This window comes from Lynx rufus, unplaced genomic scaffold (assembly GCF_022079265.1).
Source record: "Lynx rufus isolate CCGP_SWC_20201006 ecotype Redwood Valley unplaced genomic scaffold, mLynRuf1.p SCAF_14, whole genome shotgun sequence".
NCBI classification, from domain to species: domain Eukaryota; kingdom Metazoa; phylum Chordata; class Mammalia; order Carnivora; family Felidae; genus Lynx; species Lynx rufus.
Genome location: NW_025814828.1, coordinates 6,194,620 through 6,215,530, shown reverse-complemented (window position 1 = coordinate 6,215,530; position 20,911 = coordinate 6,194,620). Strand labels below are relative to the sequence as shown.

The 20,911-nt window shown below is 44.8% G+C and overlaps 1 long non-coding RNA gene across 1 annotated transcript in view; it reads left to right on the top strand.

Moving 5' to 3' along the window:
* Positions 1-1,764: 1,764 nt before the first annotated feature.
* Positions 1,765-20,911, top strand: part of LOC124509634 (uncharacterized) — a 175,370-nt gene continuing 156,223 nt past the window's right edge. Inside the window, exon 1 of the long non-coding RNA XR_006961470.1 lies at positions 1,765-2,209. This is a non-coding gene — a long non-coding RNA (uncharacterized LOC124509634). The remainder of the gene's footprint in view (positions 2,210-20,911) is intronic.

Genomic DNA, 20,911 nt, shown 5'->3' with positions numbered 1-20,911 from the left:
TGGCCGGAGCCAGTGCAAGTCCCCGAGAATTCCAGAACCGGCCGCCCTTCAGTGAACGCCAGCCACTACCTGCGAGCCGACTGCGCTTACGTGACAAACTGCAAGTCTCCATCAGCCCAGGTAGCAAGCCTCCCCGGCAAGCTGCGCTGAGAAACCAGCCTGCGACTGCAGCTGGCCCTCCTCGGCTCCCGGCAGCCTCAGCGGCCGGCCGGCGCGGGCTCTCCTGGGCTCCCGGCAGCCTCAGCGGCCGGCCGCGCGGGCCCTCCTCGGCTCCCGGCAGCCTCAGCGGCCTCAAGCTCTCTCTCCCTCAGAGCGTCCTGCGTCCAAGGTGGCGGCGCCGCTCTGGGGGTCACCGGCGCCCTCCCTGCCCCTTCTCGCCCCTCACAGCCCACGCAGCGGCCCTGCCACCCCAGGGCAAGCACTGCGGAGAGATGGGCCTGGCCCGGAAGTAGGGGACTCGGGGTCGCCGTAACCCACCCTCCGTCCTGGGGGCGGGGGCTCCAGCCTGGCGCCGCCCCCTGAGGGGCGGAGGCCTGGAGCCCCACGTGCTACGCCCCAACTTTCCAGACCTGCACCCGAGGGAGGAGCCCCGAACAGCTAGCTTTGAAGGCCGCCACAGACCTGGGCGATTACCCGCACAGTCCGCCTGTGGTGGAGCGTCGCCTGAGGGCAGGCTTCTGGTTTCACAGTGTGGCGGCGGCTGGATGCACTGCGGCCGGAGGCTGGCGGGCGCTGGCTGGCTTTCTTGTGAGAGCTCTAGATCCAGAGCGTTCCGTGGCAGGAAGCTTGCCTCCACGCAGGAACGGGCTGTGGCATTCGTGCAGGTGGGCCTCGCGCCGCAGCCAGTGTTGCGGGGAAGGCTCATGGCACCTGCGGGGCCACTGCGCGCAGCATTAGGCTCTGACGCGAGTGTGGGTTCCTGTTCGGCTCCCTCGTCCGCTTGACCGCCCGGAGACCTACCCTGAAGCGGTTCCTTTCTCGAGGGTGGGTTCTCCTTCCGGCTGCTGCCTGCAATTCTGCCCCAAGTGACCCGTTTGGAACGACTGTACTGCTGTTTGACTCCAAGCGTTTCTGACTGGGAATCTCTAGCTGGTTCCGCCACTGAAGGCTTGGACGGACGGCCTTCCATCTGTGATGTCTTCGTTATCGTGGACTCTCTGCCATGCACCTGTGGATGTTCACATTTGGGCTGGTGGCCATCCTGGTACCCCGTGAGCCAGTTTCTAAGCCCTAGACTCCTTCTTGACCCTGCTTTTTCCATCAAGGGTCCAGCATGACCATGGGTTTCTGGCAAATTTTCTCTTCGTTTTCTGGGAAACTGGGGTAGTCTGCCTCCGAGATGGCCCCCAGTAATTCTTCCCTCTTTTTTTTTTTTTAATTAAAAAATTGTTTTTTAATGTTTATCTTTGAGAGACGGAGCACAAGCAGGGGAGGGGCAGGGAGAGGCAGACACAGAATCTGAAGCGGGCTCCGGGCTCTGAGCTGTCAGCACAGATCCTGATGTGGGGCTTGAATCCACGAACCATGAGATCATGACCTGAGCTGAAATGAAGTTGGATGCTTAACCAACTGAGCCATGCAGGAGCCCCTTTAATTAAAAAACAATTTTTTTTACTGTTTATTTATTTTTGAGAGAAAGGGAGAGAGAAAGGGAGACAGAGCACAAGCAGGGGAGGGGCACGGAGAGGCAGACACAGAATCTGACGTGCCTCCAGGCTCCTCTGAGCTGACAGCACAGAGCCCAATGTTGCCAGAACTCACAAGCCGTGAGATTGTGACCTGAGCTGAAGTCCTGCGATTAACACCCGAGCCACCCAGGGGCCCTTAACTCTTCCCTCTTGATATTCGCATCCCGTGCGCTTTTCTCCACCTTGATGCACGCTGCCCAGTACGATATTATGACTGAGAGAACATGGAAACGACGAGGTGTTACTTTGGAGGCTAGGTCATAGAAGGCATTGCCAGTTGTGCCTTCCTCTGTCCTGGATCACTGGCTCTGGGGAAGACAGTTGTCACGAACACAGTTAAGCAGCCTCGTGAAGAGATCTTTGTGGTGAAGAACTGAGGCCTCCTGTCAACAGCCATCACCAGATTGCTAGCTCTGTCCACATTCCATTTTGGAATTGGCTCGTCCTGCCCCCACCAAGCCTTCAGATGAGCGCAGCCCTGGCGGACACGTCCCGGGAAACCCTGAGCCACAACTACCCAGGTAAGCTGTTCCCAAACCCGTGGTCCAGGGACACTGTGGCAGATACCTGTCATTGTTTTACGGTAAGTTTTCATGCAATTTGTGACAGGGCAGCAGAAAACTAGTACATAATCGCTCAGGGCCCAGCCATAACCTCCAGAAGCTCCCGCGGCGGCCCCTGCCCTTTTGCTGGGCCACAATCACATCTGTGCTACAAAAGTGCCCGCATGATATTTCCCATTTGGGACCTAAATAAGTACCTTTCAGCACTTTTTCAGTACTTCGGTCCTTACTAATTTGGGAAAATGAGAAGTGGTGTGCAAACTCAAAGAAAAAAGGCAAAATAATATTTTAAGATGTCATTGATGTAAAAAATATAATAGAATTTTTAAAGATGGGAAAGTTCAGCCTCGTCAAGGAGCCAAATGTTTCCCCCCTGAGGTTATGTGAGGCTCTGGAAGGGTGCCACGGCTGCCAATTTTTGGGAAGCCGTGGAGCCTGCTGGAATTGAGTATGAGGTCTCCTTCATTCCGCTGTGTACTTTGGAAGGTGAGGTGTGCTTCCTTTATACTTGCAAAGATACGCCATTAGAGCCCTGCCCAGGAACCAAAAGGGAGACACACAACTGTTAGGTGAGAAATTGTGTGTTTTCATCCACAAACAGTAACAGGTTTGCAGGTGTTATATATATACGTGGGTGAGGCAGGCTGAGTGGGTAAGCATCCGGCCTGGCTCTGTGGGGCCCTAGCATGTTCCTGATGTGCCACTCTGCTCCTTTGTGAGGTGCGAGATACAAGGTTATCAGAAGGGTTGAGTGAGAGTTCCATGGCACCTCCTCCATTCTCTTCTACTTTCATCCTGATCGTGATAGATGATTGTGTTGCATTATCAAACACGAATGCGGTTGTAAGGGACAGGTCGAACAGCACACGGTGCATTGCAAATAGAAACCGAGCCCCATGAACCTCCGCTGGCATTTAACCTAATCCGATCACAATGACAGCACGTTCCCTTAACATGATTACCACAGAAATGGGGCCAGGGACTACACCAGTGTTACTCTAAATTTTTACCTTGTTTGGTAAGTACAGACTATCTTTTCATTGTGATTATTGATTATTGTTAAAATGTAATGATCTCTTCCTTGGGCAGACAAGATGAAAGTGAAATATAATCTTTCCTGTCGTCCCTGAAATGAGAAAGTATAGAAACAGTGTGTTACCCCAGGGGATTTTGCACACGCACACACACACACACACACACACACATGCACATGCTCCCGTGATTTTGGAAACGCAATGCTTCCATATGTTGGCTTTTTTTCTTTTTTCTGTTGACGAAAGCTCACAACTTAATGTTAACCCCTAATGAACATCTCTATAGTTCATCTTGTTAACTTTTGACGATGTGGATCAAAAATGGTGTTAAAGTCAACTGGAAACCTCACAGAAGGATGGATGCTAGACAGCAGGACTAAGTGGATATAACTCTCTCACTGTCTCACTGGGTTAAAACCATACCAATAAACAGAAGGAAAATCTCTCATTTTCAACAGTTGGCTTTGAACATTAGGTTTCATTTATAAGCTGATTTGTCCAATTACTTAAACTTGTCTGATAGAAATAAGAAACAGAAGCCCGTCTGAAGCTCCTGCCCAGCTGTCTCCTTGGGGACCCTGCCTCACCCCTCCTCTCCTGTTTGGACCCTGCAGATGCGTATTGTAATAGGGATGTTAAAGATGTTTGCTGCAGCACCCAGACAACCGGGAGACCGCCGGCAGGTTCACCGGTGTCACTCTCCTGAGAGCACAGTTTGTCTCGGTAGTACACCTACGGAAGAGTAGAGACCTGAAGGGACAGGAGCAGCACAGTGTGCTTATGAGGGTTCTGATCCCCTCAGGCTTCCTGGAACTCTTGAATGACGATTTCTTCTTAAAATTTTTTTCAACGTTTTTTTTTTTTTTTTTTTTTTTTTATTTTTGCGACAGAGAGAGACAGAGCATGAACGGGGGAGGGGCAGAGAGAGAGGGAGACACAGAATCGGAAACAGGCTCCAGGCTCCGAGCCATCAGCCCAGAGCCTGACGCGGGGCTCGAACTCACGGACCGCGAGATCGTGACCTGGCTGAAGTCGGACGCTTAACCGACTGCGCCACCCAGGCGCCCCTTGAATGACGATTTCTTAGTTCACATCCAGTGGGGCTGACTCTGGCCTGCAGATGGGGAATTGGGTAATAGAATGTGCTGTCCTCCTTCTTCCCACTCTAACCCACACCTGGGCCCCACCTGGGCACCTGCCCACCTGCCAGGAGGACCTGCTTCCTGATGTCAAGGGCACACAGGAGGAGAGGAGGTACCCTTCACTGCTTTCTCAAGTGATGGAATTTTGTTTTCTTGTTCTAGTTTTGGCTCAGGGAGAGCAGGACTGGTCCCTTTGGTCCAGGAGCACACCTCGGAATACATGAGGTCTGGGTTTGCATGCTCAGTTACGGTCAGCACGTTAGTGGAAGGTTAATGTGGGAGATGCACACACCACTTTCCTCTGACTCGCTCTCCAGTTGTGGAAAGCTTCCTTGTGCATCGTAGCAGCTTGAGAAGTCCAGGCCCTCACTGGGATGAGAGAACACGTGACGTCTACCACCCCCCATGACTCATCACAGGGCAGTGATCAGTAACCAAGGAATACTGGAGGACCAAGTTCAAAGTCTCAGTCTTTAAAATGTTGTTACCTCAGCTCACTTTTATTTTATTTTATTTTATTATTTTATTTTATTTTATTTTAATTTTATTTTGTTTTTTAAAAGTTTATTTGAGGGACAGAACATGGGGAGGGGCAGAGAGAGAGGAGAGAGACAGAATCCCAAGCAAGCTCCATGCTGTCAGAACAGAGTCCGACTCAGGGCTTGAACCCACGAACTGTGAGATCATGACCTGAGCTGAAATCAAGAGTTGGACGCTTAGCTGTCTGAGCCACCCAGGCACCCGTTCCTCAATCAGTATGCTGTTTTTAAAGTTTATTTATATTGAAAGAGAGAGAGAGAGAGAGAGAATGAGTGAGCGAGCAGGAGTGGGGGAGGGGCAGAGAGAGAGGGGTAGAGGGAGAGAATCCCAAGCAGGCTCTGCATTGCCCCATGCAGAGCCCCATGCAGGGCTTGAACCCACGAACCATGAGATCATGACCTGAGCCAAAACCAAGAGTTGGATGCTTAACTGAGCCACCCAGGGGCCCCTTCAACTCACTATTTTAAACAGTGACCTCTGCCTTGCAAGAAGCCTGTGAAGTCTGTAGCCCATTCAATTGTCAGTTGTTGAGGAAGAGTTCACCATACTAATATGTGTGGTTGTATATGTACGTGTGTGTATATGAGTGTGTCTGTGTGTCTTGTGTATATGAATGTGTGCTTAAAAGATAAACTGAGAGGTGTTAAACATTTTAAGAGAGTATTTGAACAAAAAGCATTTCTAATCAAGTGTAGCACGCTGGAAGTAGTTAGGGCTCCACTGACAGGACCTCAGGGAGAGATTTTGGTTAAGAAAAGGCAGAAGTAAATCAAGGAAACTATTGATTGGCTATTGCTTCAAGCCTAGTTGGCAGTTTGTGATTGGTTGTTGATAGGTTGTTGTTACAAAATCAAAATTTTTTTTTTCAACGTTTATTTATTTTTGGGACAGAGAGAGACAGAGCATGAACGGGGGAGGGGCAGAGAGAGAGGGAGACACAGAATTGGAAACAGGCTCCAGGCTCTGAGCCATCAGCCCAGAGCCTGACGCGGGGCTCGAACTCACGGACCGCGAGATCGTGACTTGGCTGAAGTCGGACGCTTAACCAACTGCGCCACCCAGGCGCCCCATAAAATCAAAATTTTTTAACTTTGAGGCATTTACAAGCTGACATTTTGGTTTGCTTACTCAGGCTGCTAGGCCATTAGAGCCCCCTGAATCTGATGTCTCCCTTGTTTAATTAATTTAACTGTGTGTGCATGCACAGGCATGGGTGTGTTGCATGTTTGTATGCATGCGTGTGCTTGTGGGATTGCAGGTATGTACGTAGCGGTCCAGCACACGTGTATGTGCACACGTGTGGTGGTGTGGGCACACGTGCACATATAGGTGTGTGCACACATCTGTTTGTGTGTTCACGTTTACCCACCATACATAACCTGCGGTAACCACTCTTGTAGTTTGGGTTTTGTTTGTGTTCCCCCTGTCACTGTGACGTTTGTATATAATCACAGCATTTTGGAGTCTCCAAACACTAGACTCTTAGCTTCACAGTTAAAGGGTAGGGAGGAGCGTACTGATTATGGAGCGCAGAGGTTGTTTAAACTAAACGCCATAGACGAGGAGTGGCAGTTCTGGGATCAGGCTTGTCCCTGCTCTTAACAGGAGGCATCTGTTGCCTGGAGACCAGAGTGCAGGACTCAGCTATCAGATGTGCAGGGCTCCTGCGAAGGGCAGCGTGGGCACCCGACTGGGGCTCGTGGGAAGGGTGGCACGGGGAGCCCGTCCACGGCTTGTGGGAAGGGAGGTGCGGGGCACCGTTGGAGGTTCATGGCAAGGGCAGCAGCTCCCAGGATGGAGGTGCTCCTGACTCCGTGTATCTCTAGACCCTCAGGTGTCCTACTGCTGTTCAGACTGTGGGAACAAGGGCACATTGCTGTGTAGGACAGAACGTAACTGCTCAGACCAACTGAAGCTTTAAGGTAGTTTTTCTTTTTCCTTTGCTTCTCTCTGGTTCTTCTCCTTTCCTTCTTCCTCTCCATCCCCTTCGTTTCCTTTCTAGCTATCCCCCCACCCTTCCATCTGTGTTCTCTTCCTTCCTCCTTAATCTAATGGTTATGAATCCCTCTCACACAACCCGATGAAAACGTGGTATGGTATGAACCTGGATACGTAACTGTGTCTTTCGTATAGCTATAACATTTACTCTTTAGGTTTTTCTTATATTCCCATTAAAAATTTTTTTTCTTACTAAGTCGTCTTCTTAAATGTAAAACCATAATGTTCCCTCTGTTTCTGCTTAGCACTCTCTGGACCAAGAAGGCTCTAAACTATGTATGGGGCTGGTAGAGACAGCCATGGAAACACAGCCGAGGCTGATTTGAGTGCTTTAAGGAGCTAGAGTCCACGGAGGTCAGTTTATTAGAGTTGGTTATATAGATGAGTCATGGTACAGGCTGGGAAAGATGAGAATAGAAGCCCCCACAGTTTTTTGGTTGTTTCCTATACCAGGCAGTTTCACTGCTCTCCTTGCACCTTCACACTTCATTCTTAGCCCCCCCCCCCCCCGTGATGTCCTGATTCAGGTTCTCTCCATTCTTAGCCCCACCTTGATGTCCTTACTAAGGGTCTCTCTGTTTACTGAGGCTCAGAGAAGTTAAGACACTTCCTCTAGGCCACACAGTAACCGGGAAGCTGAGGTTCTAACCTAGGCAGACTGCCTCCCATCTGAATCTAAAATGTGTAGTAATCATACAGGTATTAAAGAAAATGTAGGGGCGCCTGGGTGGCTCAGTTGGTTAAGTGTCCGACTTCAGCTCAGGTCACGATCTCACGGTCCGTGAGTTCGAGCCCCGCGTCCGGCTCTGGGCTGATGATGGCCCAGAGCCTGGAGCCTGCTTCTGATTCTGTGTCTCCCTCTCTCTCTGACCCTCCCCCGTTCATGCTCTGCCTCTCTCTGTCTCAAAAATAAATAAAAAAACGTTAAAAAAAATTAAAAAAAAAAAAAAGAAAATGTGTAGCAAGAAAACACCAGAGAGTATGAATCAAAAGCTAGGGTCTGAAGGTGAGCTAGTAATCAGGATCACAGATCTTCCCACTGGCTGATTTAATTAAATCAGAGCTTTGGAAAGGTGGAAAGGGTGAAAGTTGTTAGAAATGTACATTGAGGGGTGCCTGTGTGGCTCCGTTGTGGTTTCAGCTCAGGTCATGATCTCATGGTTCTGTGGGTTCAAGCCACACATTGGGCTCAGTGCTGGCAGCGCGTAACCTGCTTGGGATTCTCTCTCTCTCAAAATAAGTTAGTAAACTTAAAAAAAAAAAAAAGACATTTTCAGACAAAGAAGGTCTTCAAAGACTTGTGTCTTTAAATACATTAAAAATTTGTCAGGGCACCCAGATGGTTCAATCAGTTAAGCTTCCAACCTCAGCTCAGGTCATGATCTCGTGGTTTGTGACTTGGAGCCCCCGGTCAGGCTCTGTGCTGACAGCTCAGAGCCTGGAGCCTGCTTCAGATTCTGTGTCCCCCTCTCTTTCTGTCCCTCCCCTGCTTGTGCGCTCTCTCTCTCTCAAAAAAAAAAAATAAACATTAAAAGAAAAAAGAACTGTACGTTGTGTCACGTGGGGCTGCCCTCTGTGTTTGGAGAGCTCTCCATGACTTGCCGATTCACGTTGGGCTAAAGTTGGGCTATGGCTCAAAGGCGACCTCTACACTCTTTGCAGACCCCGAGGCCTCTTCCTTTTCTCCTGCAGTATTATCCTAACCTGAGACCACAAGGTTGAGCAGGAGGAAAACTATATGTACTCAAGCTTGAGTGGAGGATATGCAGTAGAGTATCAGGATAGGCCCATTCATGTGATTATCAATGCTTCACCTCTCTGCCTTTGGGGTAAAGTCTTGCAGTTTACCACAGGGTAAAGTCAGGATTATAATTATTGATGATCACCTTTCTTTTGAGAATCAAAGCTTAGAAGATTTTACAAATGAATACTTTTAATTGTACTACAAACTCTAGACTTTTCCTACTCTCCCCCAGTGTGTCTCATCTCCCTGATTTGGGAAGCTCCTCAGCTATTGTATCTGCATTAGCTACTAAACCAGGAGGCCAGGAAGTAGGGCTCCTGTGTTCTCTTGTCTCATCTCAGGACTGCTCACTTGTTTTAGTTCCAGTAGTGGCCTTAAGTGAATTAATTTGGGGCACCCCATACTCCCCAGTGTGTTAACTTCAAAATGACCCAAACCTGCTGACATTCTGTGAGTTCTCTTAGGTTGTTCCACAGTCTAGTGGATTTCATGATTAGAAAATAATTTCATTCTCTAAAGCATCTTAAAGACCTAGCTATGCTGGGAGAACATTGTTTCAGTTGCTGCTGCCTCCCAGCTGAGACTTAAGAAAACAAAAGAAACAAATTTCACATGATAATATTAGCAAATGCCTCTTCTGTAAGCCCTGTCTTCACGCCCTTTGAATTGCATTATCTCCTCTCCGTATTGTTGACTTACTTGCATAAAGAATTTTGCTGTACAAAGCTGGGAAAATGATTTCACACTTGCTTTGATCAGAAATCTGTTGCGGTGGTTAAACTGTTCAGTATATTCAAATGTGGTTAGCTTTGCTAAGAGAAGGGAAAGACAATCAAATTGTTAGCATAAATCAAGAGGCCTAAGTGCTGTCTTGAATATTTTCAGATGGATTTAAAAGGTAGTTTAAATTTAAGAAGGTCAAAGATGCCAGGACTCTAAAGCATGCTCACTGTTCATTATTTCAGCAATTTTCTAATGTCACATCTCATATGCATCATCTGACATCTAGATTATGTAAAGCCAAAATGAGGTCACCATGACAACCATCTGTGCCATTAATTCATTGTTATAAGTTAACTTGGATTAGGTTTTTGGCTAAATTATGAAATGTGTGGTCTTTATTTTATGTGACGACCATTTGGTAGCTGTTTACATTACTTCCAGTTTCTGGATTTTAGCAGCTAATATTATGTTTTTTCTCTTTTTCTTCCCTCCCCACATGCCCACGAAAGGAGTAATCACTTCATAGTAGAATTTGTAACTTTATGTAATAGGAGTTGGCTCATGACTTTGCGGGGGGTGGGGGGGAGGCAGGGTAGTATATTTACTTAATAATAAATTTTTGTGGAAAATGCCTTGAAGCTTTGAGGATTGTATTTACTGTTTATATCAAGTAATTGCCCATTGTTGAATGGCACTGTGGAAATTTACAGAACTGAAAGATTAGTTTTTGGTAGACCCCTTGTAAATCATGGTTGGAAGAGCAAAAATGACCCAAAATTCATGAAGAATACGTGGCTTCATCCAATTATAGGCGGTTGCCAGTGACAGCAAAAGTTGCCCAGAGTATAGTTATGTAACTAGTTTGATATGGGAAGTTGAGTCGCCAGGCAGCCAGGAAGTTGTACCTGGCCTGTGATGGGTAACAATGGGCTGCAGAAACAAGCCCGGGGATCTGGGCAGCTTGGAGGGGTCTGCTGGGCAGGCTATGGGTTAAAACCAGTAAGGAAAAAAATATGATGAATTACAAAACTTCAGCTGATGTAAAGTTTTTATTAGTTGCAGCATTGTTGCATGTAATTATGTTCCCTATAAATAAGAGTAAATGGGAAACAAGGTTGAGTTTAGGAATTAAAGTCTGGATTTGATGAAAATTGCAGAGGGAAGTAGACCCTTTGGGCAGAGAAAAAGGATCCATGGATCAGAAAATGTAGCTTGGAACACGTAGATCTATATCCAGTGGTGTATCTAGATTCATGGCCTTTTTTCCTGGGGCAGAGAAAGTGCTGGAAAGATGGGCTAGTGGGAATTATTTCGGGCGTTGAGTTCAGACAGACTTGAGTAAATGCTGGCTTTGACTTTGTTATGACAGCCCTAGGAAGCTGATGTAGGGTGTGTATAAAATTGTGAAATGATAAATCGCCAGCAGAGAAGTAGTTTTGAATCCCAGCTGCTATCGCTGGGAGCAGTGGTGTTTATAAATGAGACGTAGAAAGTAGTCACGGAGGAAGGCGCTTGGAAGAAATGGTGGGAAATCTTCCAGATCACTCCGAGGGCTGAGGATTTCTTTTTCTGCTTGAAGCTTTGGAGGTATAGCAAAATCTTCCCAGTTCATGCATAGAAAAGCAGAGGGGGTTCCTATCCTCTTTGGTCACTGTAGCTGCTATAGACACTGAGATTGCTGTGTAGTGTGAAGTGATGAATAGGAACAGCAAAAGGAAGGGAAGTAGATGAAGAATTGGCAACCTGTTACTTGGTTTCGGCAGGAACCCTGAAAAGCTTGAACATCGAACATACTGCATCCTGCAAAGCAAAAACATTGTGTATTTGACAACAGTTTTTGACAGCAGAAAGTAGCCAGTTTGGCTTAGACCAGGGGTTGGTAAACTTTTACTGTAAAGGGCCGGATAGTAAATATTTTCAGCTTTGCGAGCCATACAGTCTGTTACAAGGTTTCAACTCTGCTGTTGTAGTGTGAAAGCAGCTACAGACAACATCTAAATAGAGGAACATGGCTGTGTTCCTATAAAACTTTATATATGGACAATGAAATTTGGATTTAATTTAATTTTAATGAGTCTTGATGTTTTATGATTCTTTTGATTTTGTTCAGCCCATTTGAAAATGTACAAGCCATTTATAGTTTGGGACCATACCAAAACAGGGTGTATCTGTGGGCTGTACTTTGCCACCCCCTGGCAATAAAGACAATGCTTGGAGAATAAAGATGTTAAAGGACAAAGTGGGTCTGAATCGATGCCAGATCAGGCATACTTGCTTAGGCACTTGGACCTAAAGTTTTCTTTTATACTTTTGTTTTTGATGGGATTGGCAGCTAACACTACATCTGTAGCTCCAATTCATCACAGTTCATCATGTTTCCTAGCGTGAGGTTAGCTGTTTTTAGTTTATTCTCCCAACATAATTATTTTATTGTTGTTTATAATTTTAAGCCCAGGGTTAAGACAATGGTGGTAGTTCTAAAGACATTCCCTAACTGGGTAAAACCATTTCTCAGAAGGTCTTTACCCCATGACTATTTTCTACCCGATCTACTTGTCTTTGTGGTCCCTACCTGGTAGTCTGTGACGGAGGCTCACTTCACCTGTGTCCCTTTCCTCCTGAGCACTCAGCTAGGCCACATTTCCTAGTTAGTTACCCTGGCATGTGGGATGGCCATATGCCTGAGTTCTGTCTAGTAGAATGTGGCTGAAATGACATATGTCACCTCCAGTCCTAGCCCCTAACAGTCTCATGTACAATGCTCCGTGATCTCTCTTTTTCCCCTTGGTGTATCCGGAAGGCAATTTTTTTGTAGCCCAGAATTTGGAAGATACACAAGGTGGAAAAGGGAGAGGTGCACAGGAGCACTGTCAGAACAGGAACTTCTACATTGGAATGTGGTGTGAGCAAGGAAGAAGTGTTTGTTGTGTGAAACCATCAGGACTGTTTGTTACAGCAGTTAGCCTACCCTGACTAATACACGTTCAGCTTGTGAAGATAGGATATACTTAACAAATTGTTGCCCGCAGAGTAACAATTCCTATTTTAGTGACCATTCAGTCACACTTGGCCCTGTGTATGTCTGGTCATCCAAAATCATTCCAGACCTCTGGCTTGTTGCTCATGGTTACTTTTGAGGACCTTCCTGAGCCAGCACATCTAGTGGTCTGTGCCCCAATCCTCATCTGCTGGTTGGTTGTTTCCCTTCTACACTGGGTTCTGTGTTTGAGAGCCATTCATGGTACTCAGATGAAGTCTCTGTCCAGTTTTCCTTGCATATTTTTTAACTTTCAAGTTAATGGATGACTAATAGCACCAAACACACTTAAAAGATATAAAGATAGATGGTGGGTGCATGTTTCTGTGACCTAAAGGGAAAGCTGGGGGTAGGTGAAGAATGTGAGCCAGTTCAAGAATGAGGTCATAATGTCCACTGAGGACAACTCCATGTTAGCCTGGGGCTTAAGAGAGCAGACTGGCTATGATGGGTCATGTATTAATTTGGGACCTGCATGCATTTTATGGTAATTTTTAAGGCTGTTGTATATACTAATAAAAAAAATTAATGATCATACAGATTATATATATATATATTTTATGATATGCATTATGATTATAGAATATAAATGTACATTATATAAAATACATAGTTATATATTATATAAGGTATATAATTATTTTCTATAATAGTGTAATGTGTGTTATAGAATATGTATAAATGTATGATCATTAACATTTTATATTGAAATTAATATTTATAGAATTCTATAACTATTACATGGAATATAATAGTATTATGTATTATAAGAATGTAAAATTTAATAAATGCAAAGATATGTATTTTATATATAATATATAATTTGTATATAAGTATGTTATATGGTTACCTATTATATAATTATATGATATATAACAATTTTATAATATACACGTATATACACACACACATGGTTATCGCATCTATTCTACTGAAGCAAAAACTGAGTTGTTTTTCTTTTTTTCTCAAGAGGTACCACTTTGTTTTTCCAGATGCCAATTGGTTTACTTCCTGATAGAAGGAACACAAGGTTGTGGTAACCTTCTTGAGGTCAAATCATGTGACTGCAGAGCAGCTAAGCAGTTTGTTTCATTATATGCACCTGACACTTAGTACGAAGCATTCTAGAGTCTCCCTAGAGTCCCTGCCACCACAAGCAGTCCCAAGGGTCTTTACGTGCAGTAATCAGGTGGCAGACTCCCACGTTTACAGGTTTGCACATGCATGCGTCATAGTGACTGTGATCCCTCTGTCAGCATACATAGAGCCGCTGTGAGAGAGGACACAGGGGCCACTTATCATGAGTGGAGACTCTTCTAGGGCAGAGCACACACACTTAACTCTAGCATTGTTGAGGGAACTCGGTTTTCTCTACCAGACTTGCCTTTCTTACTGCTTTTTCCATGTCAGCATGGAAACACCATTGTTCTAGTAGGGAGGGCCCAAAGCCTTGTGTCTGTCTTCCCCTGCATCCTACCCCAATCCATCAGGAAATCCTTTCCACCCTACCTGTGAGAATTGTGAATAAGAGGGCATGAAGTAGACCTAACTGGTCTCTTTATCAGTGGGGGAAGACAGAGGACACAGAAGGAAGTGCTTTTAGGGAGAAGAAAATCTTTGTTGGTTGGTGGAGATTAGGTTAGAAAATCCTGTGCAGGTCCCCACGTTGTGTCATTGTGCTTGACAGAGTCTTGCCCCTTGTAAGGGTCTGGCGATGGGGGTGAAGCATAGAACTGTCTTCTTAGGTGACTTGGAGGGAGCAGAGGATGGGTGCTGCCAGCTTTGTGTGGATGTAGAGGCTTTTTTGTTGAAGGCAAATAACAGAACTTCTGAATAATAGTCCATCGTGTATCTACACCACATCTTCTTTATTCATTCATCAGTCGATGGACACTTGGGCTGCTTCCATAATTTGCCTATTAAAAATCAATGAAATCTTGCCATTGGCAACAACATGCGTGGAGCTCAAGGGTATAATGCCAAGCAAAATAAGTTAGTCAGAGAAAGATGCCATATGATTTCACTCATATGTGGAATTTAAGAAGCAAAACAAATGAGCAGAGGGAAAAGACAGAGAGACAGAGAGAGAGAGAGAGGAAACCAAGAAACAGACTCTTAATTCTAGAGGACGCACTGATGGTTATCAGAGATGGGTTAAGTAGGTGATGGGGATTAAAGGGTGCTCTTGTTGTGATATGCACTGACTAATGTATACAATTGTTGAATCACTGTATTGTACACCTGAAGCTAACGTAACACTGTATGTTAACTAACTGGAATTAAAATGAAAATTTAATAAAAAATAACACAGCTGTTTGTAGAGGGGCATGGACTGCTTCTGGATAATGGGGATGCTTGGGGATTATGCTAAAATGCAGAATTGGATCCTGTAGTTCTGGGCGGGGCTGAGACCGTCTCTCCACTTCTAACAAGTGCCCAGGTAATGCTGATGCTGCTGGTCTCCACAGACTGTATTTCCAGTAGCCTGGGGCTACCCTTTCAGAGTTTCTTTACCTGGCAAAACTTCAAATCCCTCTGCTTGAATGCACCCGTAATGGGCCACCTGTGTGTCTTAATTGCTGTTTCCTTTATTTGATGTTGGGTAGATAAACTGCAACTATTTCTTTGCCTTTTGGTTCCTATATGCATAGGTTAGGGCACCTTATTCTTAGAATCCTGTATGTATGCACTTATTCTTAGAATCCTGTAAGAGGCATTTAAAAAGGTGACACAACATGAGATTTTATAGGTGTCTTGAATAGTTTCAACCCAAAAATGAAAACATAGATTCTTATAGGACAAAGACAATGTAGCAAAATCTATTTCATACCTTTTAAATCATGCATTAAAAAAAAAATGAACTTGGGATGCCTGGGTGGCTTGGTTGGTTAATGGTCTGACCTTGGCTCAGGTCATGATCTCATGGTTTGTGGGTTGGAGCCCCATGTCAGGCTCTGTGCTGACAGCTCAGAGCCTGGAGCTTGCTTTGGATTCTGTGTCTCCCTCTGTCTCTGCCCCTCTCCTGCTCATATTCTGTCTTTCTCTCAAAAATAAATAAACATTAAAAAAAATTTTAAAAATTGAGGTGAAATTCACATAAAAATAAAGCTAATCATTTTAAAGTGAACAGTTGGTATTTGGTATATTCTCAAGGTTGTGCAACCACCTTCTCTGTCTAGTTCTTTTTTTTTTTTTTTAATTTTTTTTCAACGTTTTTTTATTTATTTTTGGGACAGAGAGAGACAGAGCATGAACGGGGGAGGGGCAGAGAGAGAGGGAGACACAGAATCGGAAACAGGCTCCAGGCTCCAAGCCATCAGCCCAGAGCCTGATTCGGGGCTCGAACTCACGGACCGTGAGATCGTGACCTGGCTGAAGTCGGACGCTTAACCGACTGCGCCACCCAGGTGCCCCTTCTCTGTCTAGTTCTAAAACGTTTTCATCACTCCAAAATTAAATGCCATGGCTACATTTTCCCCTCCCTTCAAACCTGACAACTATCAATTTACAATTTACAATTCTGTCTCTATGGATTTGCCTCTTTTAAGTCTTTCATGTAAATGGAATCACACAATATTTATCTTTGTGTGTCTGGTTTCTCTCACTGAGCATCATGTTTTCAAGGTTCATCCACATGGTAGCCCGTATCAATATTTCATGCATTTCTATGGCTGGATAGTATTCTACTGTATATTTACACCATAGTTTGTGTATCCACTCATTCTTTAGAAGACATTTGGGGTGTTTCCACTTTTTGGGTATCGTGAATAGTGGCGCTGTCCACTTGTGTAAACCCCACATGTTTACTTTTTTGTATAGTTAAGGGAGTGATTCTTTCTGAAAGATGCAAGATGATTTTGAAGTTAGTGATATGAGGGGATTCATCAAAGGTTTGCCACTGTGATAGTCAAATTCAAAAACGAAACAAAGTTATTTTTTAAAGCCAACTTCAAGGTGTTCTAAATTGTTACAAGTGAGAAATGATCTCCTGTAAAAGAAGCTCTTCAGCTGTTTATTCAGGGACCCTGGGGTTTGTAGGAACAAAGGGGACTGTGAACACAGCCATGTGTATTGTCATGTCACAGGGGATCAGGAGCGCTTTCTCTCAGGATCTTTTTGAAGATCCACAGGACTTCAGAGACACACCTCTGTGCCCCATAGTGGAGCTTTCTACCTTCCTGCTAAGGGTAGAGTTTGCAAATTCTCTCTATTATCCTAAAGCTGTTAAGGTCAGAATCATGTGGAAGGTCATCCTACTGAAATGGAACATAAATATACATTCATCATTTCTGGGGTCCAGAGGGGCTTCTGTACTTTTCTGGGGGTTAGTTGGAAAGAGAAGTGTGTGTGTGTGTGTGTGTGTGTGTGTGTGTGTGTGTGTGTGTATGCACGTGTGTTGTTGTCATACTGGTTTTTTTTTTTTTTGTTTTTTGAAGCAACAGGGCTTATCTGCTCTAAGAGATCATCAGAGCGTACAGAAGCTGAAGTCTGAAAAGAGGACCATGCCAGTTCTGATCACTCCAGGCTGAAAGCCATGATGGAGATTTATCCTTGGGCAGCTGCATAGCCTCTTTTCCCATCTGTCCTGGCCTTGGCCTTGGGTGGCATGAGAGTGAGTGGTCCTCAGTTGCAGTGGTGATGGGTGATGCTGGGGGGGTAGATGCCAGACTCCTGCCCAGAATGTGTTGAGACTGGTCCAAAACAGCTTGTCAAGCAAATGGCTCAGTAAGTGATTTGGGGGAGATGAAACGAAGAGCCCAAATGAGTCAGAGAACCAGTGAACTTGACATTTGTGGAACAGGAGGCTGAGCCTGGACGCAGAGCTCCTGCACCACAAGCTGGCTCTTCTGCATTTTCCTAAGAGGGAGGCCCTTTGAGAGGAGCTGGGCTGGTGAACCATCCGGAGCATGGGAACTGCTGTCTTCTCCTGGCACAGAAGGTTTAAGGTGAGATTTGTCTGAAAGGGGAGGTTGAGTGTGCATTTGGGGATAAAGCCACATCGAGGTATTTGTACACCTTATTGAGCATTGCATATCTCTATTCTAGAGAGACCCGGGGACGCCATGTAAAGCCAAATGCATTTTGAGGGATGCATTCTTGATTTTACAACTTGGGTTCACTATACTTCTCTAATGGAGAACACTGAAGTCAGGAGTGATGGTTACAATAAAAATCAGGGGTAATTTGAGTTAGGTTATATGTGGAAGGGGTACGTGGTTGGCTTTCTTAATTTCAAGGTTGCCTGCCTAAACATAACCTCATCCTTCATTAGACATGGTCCTTCTCCTTCAGAGGACTTCTTCATTTTTTGGACTCTTAATGTATTCCTGTCTTTTGCTTTGCTTTGTGGTATTCCTTGTTCTTTTTTTTTTTTTAATTTTTTTTTTAACGTTTATTTATTTTTGAGACAGAGAGAGACAGAGCATGAACGGGGGAGGGGCAGAGAGAGAGGGAGACACAGAATCGGAAGCAGGCTCCAGGCTCTGAGCCGTCAGCCCAGAGCCTGACGTGGGGCTCGAACTCACGGACCACGAAATCGTGACCTGGCTGAAGTCGGACGCTTAACCGAGCCACCCAGGCGCCCCTCCTTGTTCTTTTTAACTTTACCTTGTTATACCAACAAAAGACACTGTGGGCTTCTTGATATAAATCTGAAATTGTCACCCGTTGTCACTAGCATTTTTCATTTATCTCATGGCTGAAACTCTAAATACACAGACATCTTTTCTGGAAGGCCATGAACTCACCTAACAAGGATGGATAAAACCCTGACTGGTTTGGCTACTCTGTAAGGTGGCGGGGAGGGAGAATTGGATCCAAGACAGAGACAACTCCAAGTATTTTTTAAAAAGGAGGGGGGCACATGGATGGCTCAGTGGGTTGTGTGTCTTACTCTTGATTTTGGCTTAGGTTGTAATTCCAGGGTTGTGGGATTGAGCCCCAGGTCGGGCTCTGTGCTGAGGGTGGAGCCTGCTTGAGATTCTCTGTCTCCTTCTGCTCCTCTCCCTGGCCCACACTCTCTTTCTAAAAAACAAACAAACAAAACAAAACAAAAACACAAAAACACAAACAGAAACAACCCTCCCCCTAAAAAAAACCCACCCAAAACAAAACTGTGGGAATAAGAGGTTCACCTATGGAAAACCCAACTGGAATTTCTCAAAGACTCATGTTTCAGGTTTTATAAAGATGGGAAGTGAAGCCACTGCCCAAACTCTGATAATCCAAACAATAAAATTGATCTGAAATAAACAAGCAAAGTAACTAAGGTATATGTTTGTATATGGGTATACATATATATAAACACACACAACGTGCACATATACTTTGTAATACGTATATACGTGTGTGTATGTGTGTGTGTGTGTGTATGTGTGTATACACACACAAATAACAAATGTAATCTTCACCTTTGAGTGCAGCATTACCATCAATTTTTCAGTACGTTGTACTGGAGTAGAATGCTTCACTCCCCGCTATTCTTCCAAATAATTTACAGTTAATATTACAGTTGTAATTTTTTTTACTATATTTCAAAAAAAGTATAAATTTACTCAACCAGCTTATATAATAATAATTACATGTCAGACATAAAAATAGGATTTTATTTTATTTTTTTCAACGTTTTTATTTATTTTTGGGACAGAGAGAGACAGAGCATGAACGGGGGAGGGGCAGAGAGAGAGGAAGACACAGAATCAGAAACAGGCTCCAGGCTCTGAGCCATCAGCCCAGAGCCCCATGCGGGGCTCGAACTCACGGACCGCGAGATCGTGACCTGGCTGAAGTCGGACGCTTAACCGACTGTGCCACCCAGGCGCCCCTAAAAATAGGATTTTAAGTAACTTTGTCATTGGAAAGCTTTGCTTTGCTTTAGTGGCAGATTTTAGCCTGCACACTTGATTATGTATCATGCTTTTTTTTTTTTTTTTTTTTTTTTTTTGTCTTTGATGCTGTTGACCCGGTCTAGCTGGCTCCGCTAAGGCAGTGGAGAAATGGCTCTGTTGCCTCAGACTTATAGTCTGATTCGCTCAGCAGTTCTTGAAGCATATGGGGGTGTGGGAGGAGGGTGGTAGAGAGATTTTTAACTGTGTTGAAAACTTCTGGCTTTTACTTTTTGCTTTCAACTGAAGTTGGAAACAGTTCAGAGTAAGGAGAGGTACAAAGATGCGTGACAAATACTAGAAAGCTGCGAAGACCCGTAATGTAGTCTCTGTCTTCAAGGAGCTTGTAATCAAGCTGAGGCATTTAAAACAGAACCATGAGAACAAGATATCTGGGAATGGAAGCGGTGAATTAGGGGAGTAGCTTTTAAGCACGAGAAATTTGTTTTGGTCAGGGCAGGTGATAGTCCAGACTGGCACAGGAAACAAGCTGCAGTTTGAAACACTGAGATTTTGCTTGCTTAAAAAAAAAATGAGATTTTGCAAGACAGGGAAGAGTAGGCAGGACACTGCAGGCAGAGAGAAGCAGGAAAATATGGGATCACTGTCTTCCCCCTCCAACATTTCGAAGATTGGTGATATTTTATGAGTTCCAAGAACTTGCTAAAACCTCTTTAGTATCAAAGGAATTCTAGATGTATGCTGTCATGTTTTGACGTTTTTCCTCCAACTATCCTCTGGCTGCTGTCACGTGAACTTCTGTTTTCGTGGGAATACCTATTGCTGATATGCACTCCAGAATAGAGCTATCCTAAAAATGCATTGTTCCAAATTCACAGTCACTGTAAGGGGTGGGGCCCCTTCCCATATAGATGTCAATTGGCCACTTTTATTAATCTGCTGATTTATCCTACTGAATCCTCCCTCCATGCCTAGACCAAGAACTGAGGACAAAAATCGTGAATATTTTTCTCAGAAAGTGTCATTATTTTCAGTGAGCTCAATAATCACATTAGACTCTTCAAACAACACTCATCTGTTGCTTCATTCCGTTGGCCAATGGGTATTTTCTGAGTGCTCATTGTGAGCTCAGTTTTATGGGGTTACAGGGCTGTGGCCTGAGGGAACTTCCGTTGTGGTCAGGAGCACAGATGGCAGAGAGGTAGCCATGACACAGGCTGGGTAATCCGCAAAGAGAGCAGAGAGCTGGAAAGGGAGAATTACGGGCAGGTGGATGGGAAAGGTCCCTCGGAGGACCGTCTTTGACTCTTCAAGGATTTTAATAGGTAAAGAAAAGTCAAGATTTTCAAGTTGAGGAGTGGCTTGAGCAAAGGCTCACTGTAGTGGAAATGCAGGGTGGATTTGGGTGAAAAGGGGTGGGGATGGAAAAGCTTCTGGGGGAGCCTTATGCATGAGGCTGAGACTAGCTTCCAGGAAGTTACCTTCCCAACACCTTGATGTTGGACTTTTGACCTCCAGAAATGTGAGAGTAAATTTCTTTCTTTCTTTTTCTTTTTCTCTTTTTTCTTTTTTAAGTCATCTAGCTTGTGCTACTTTG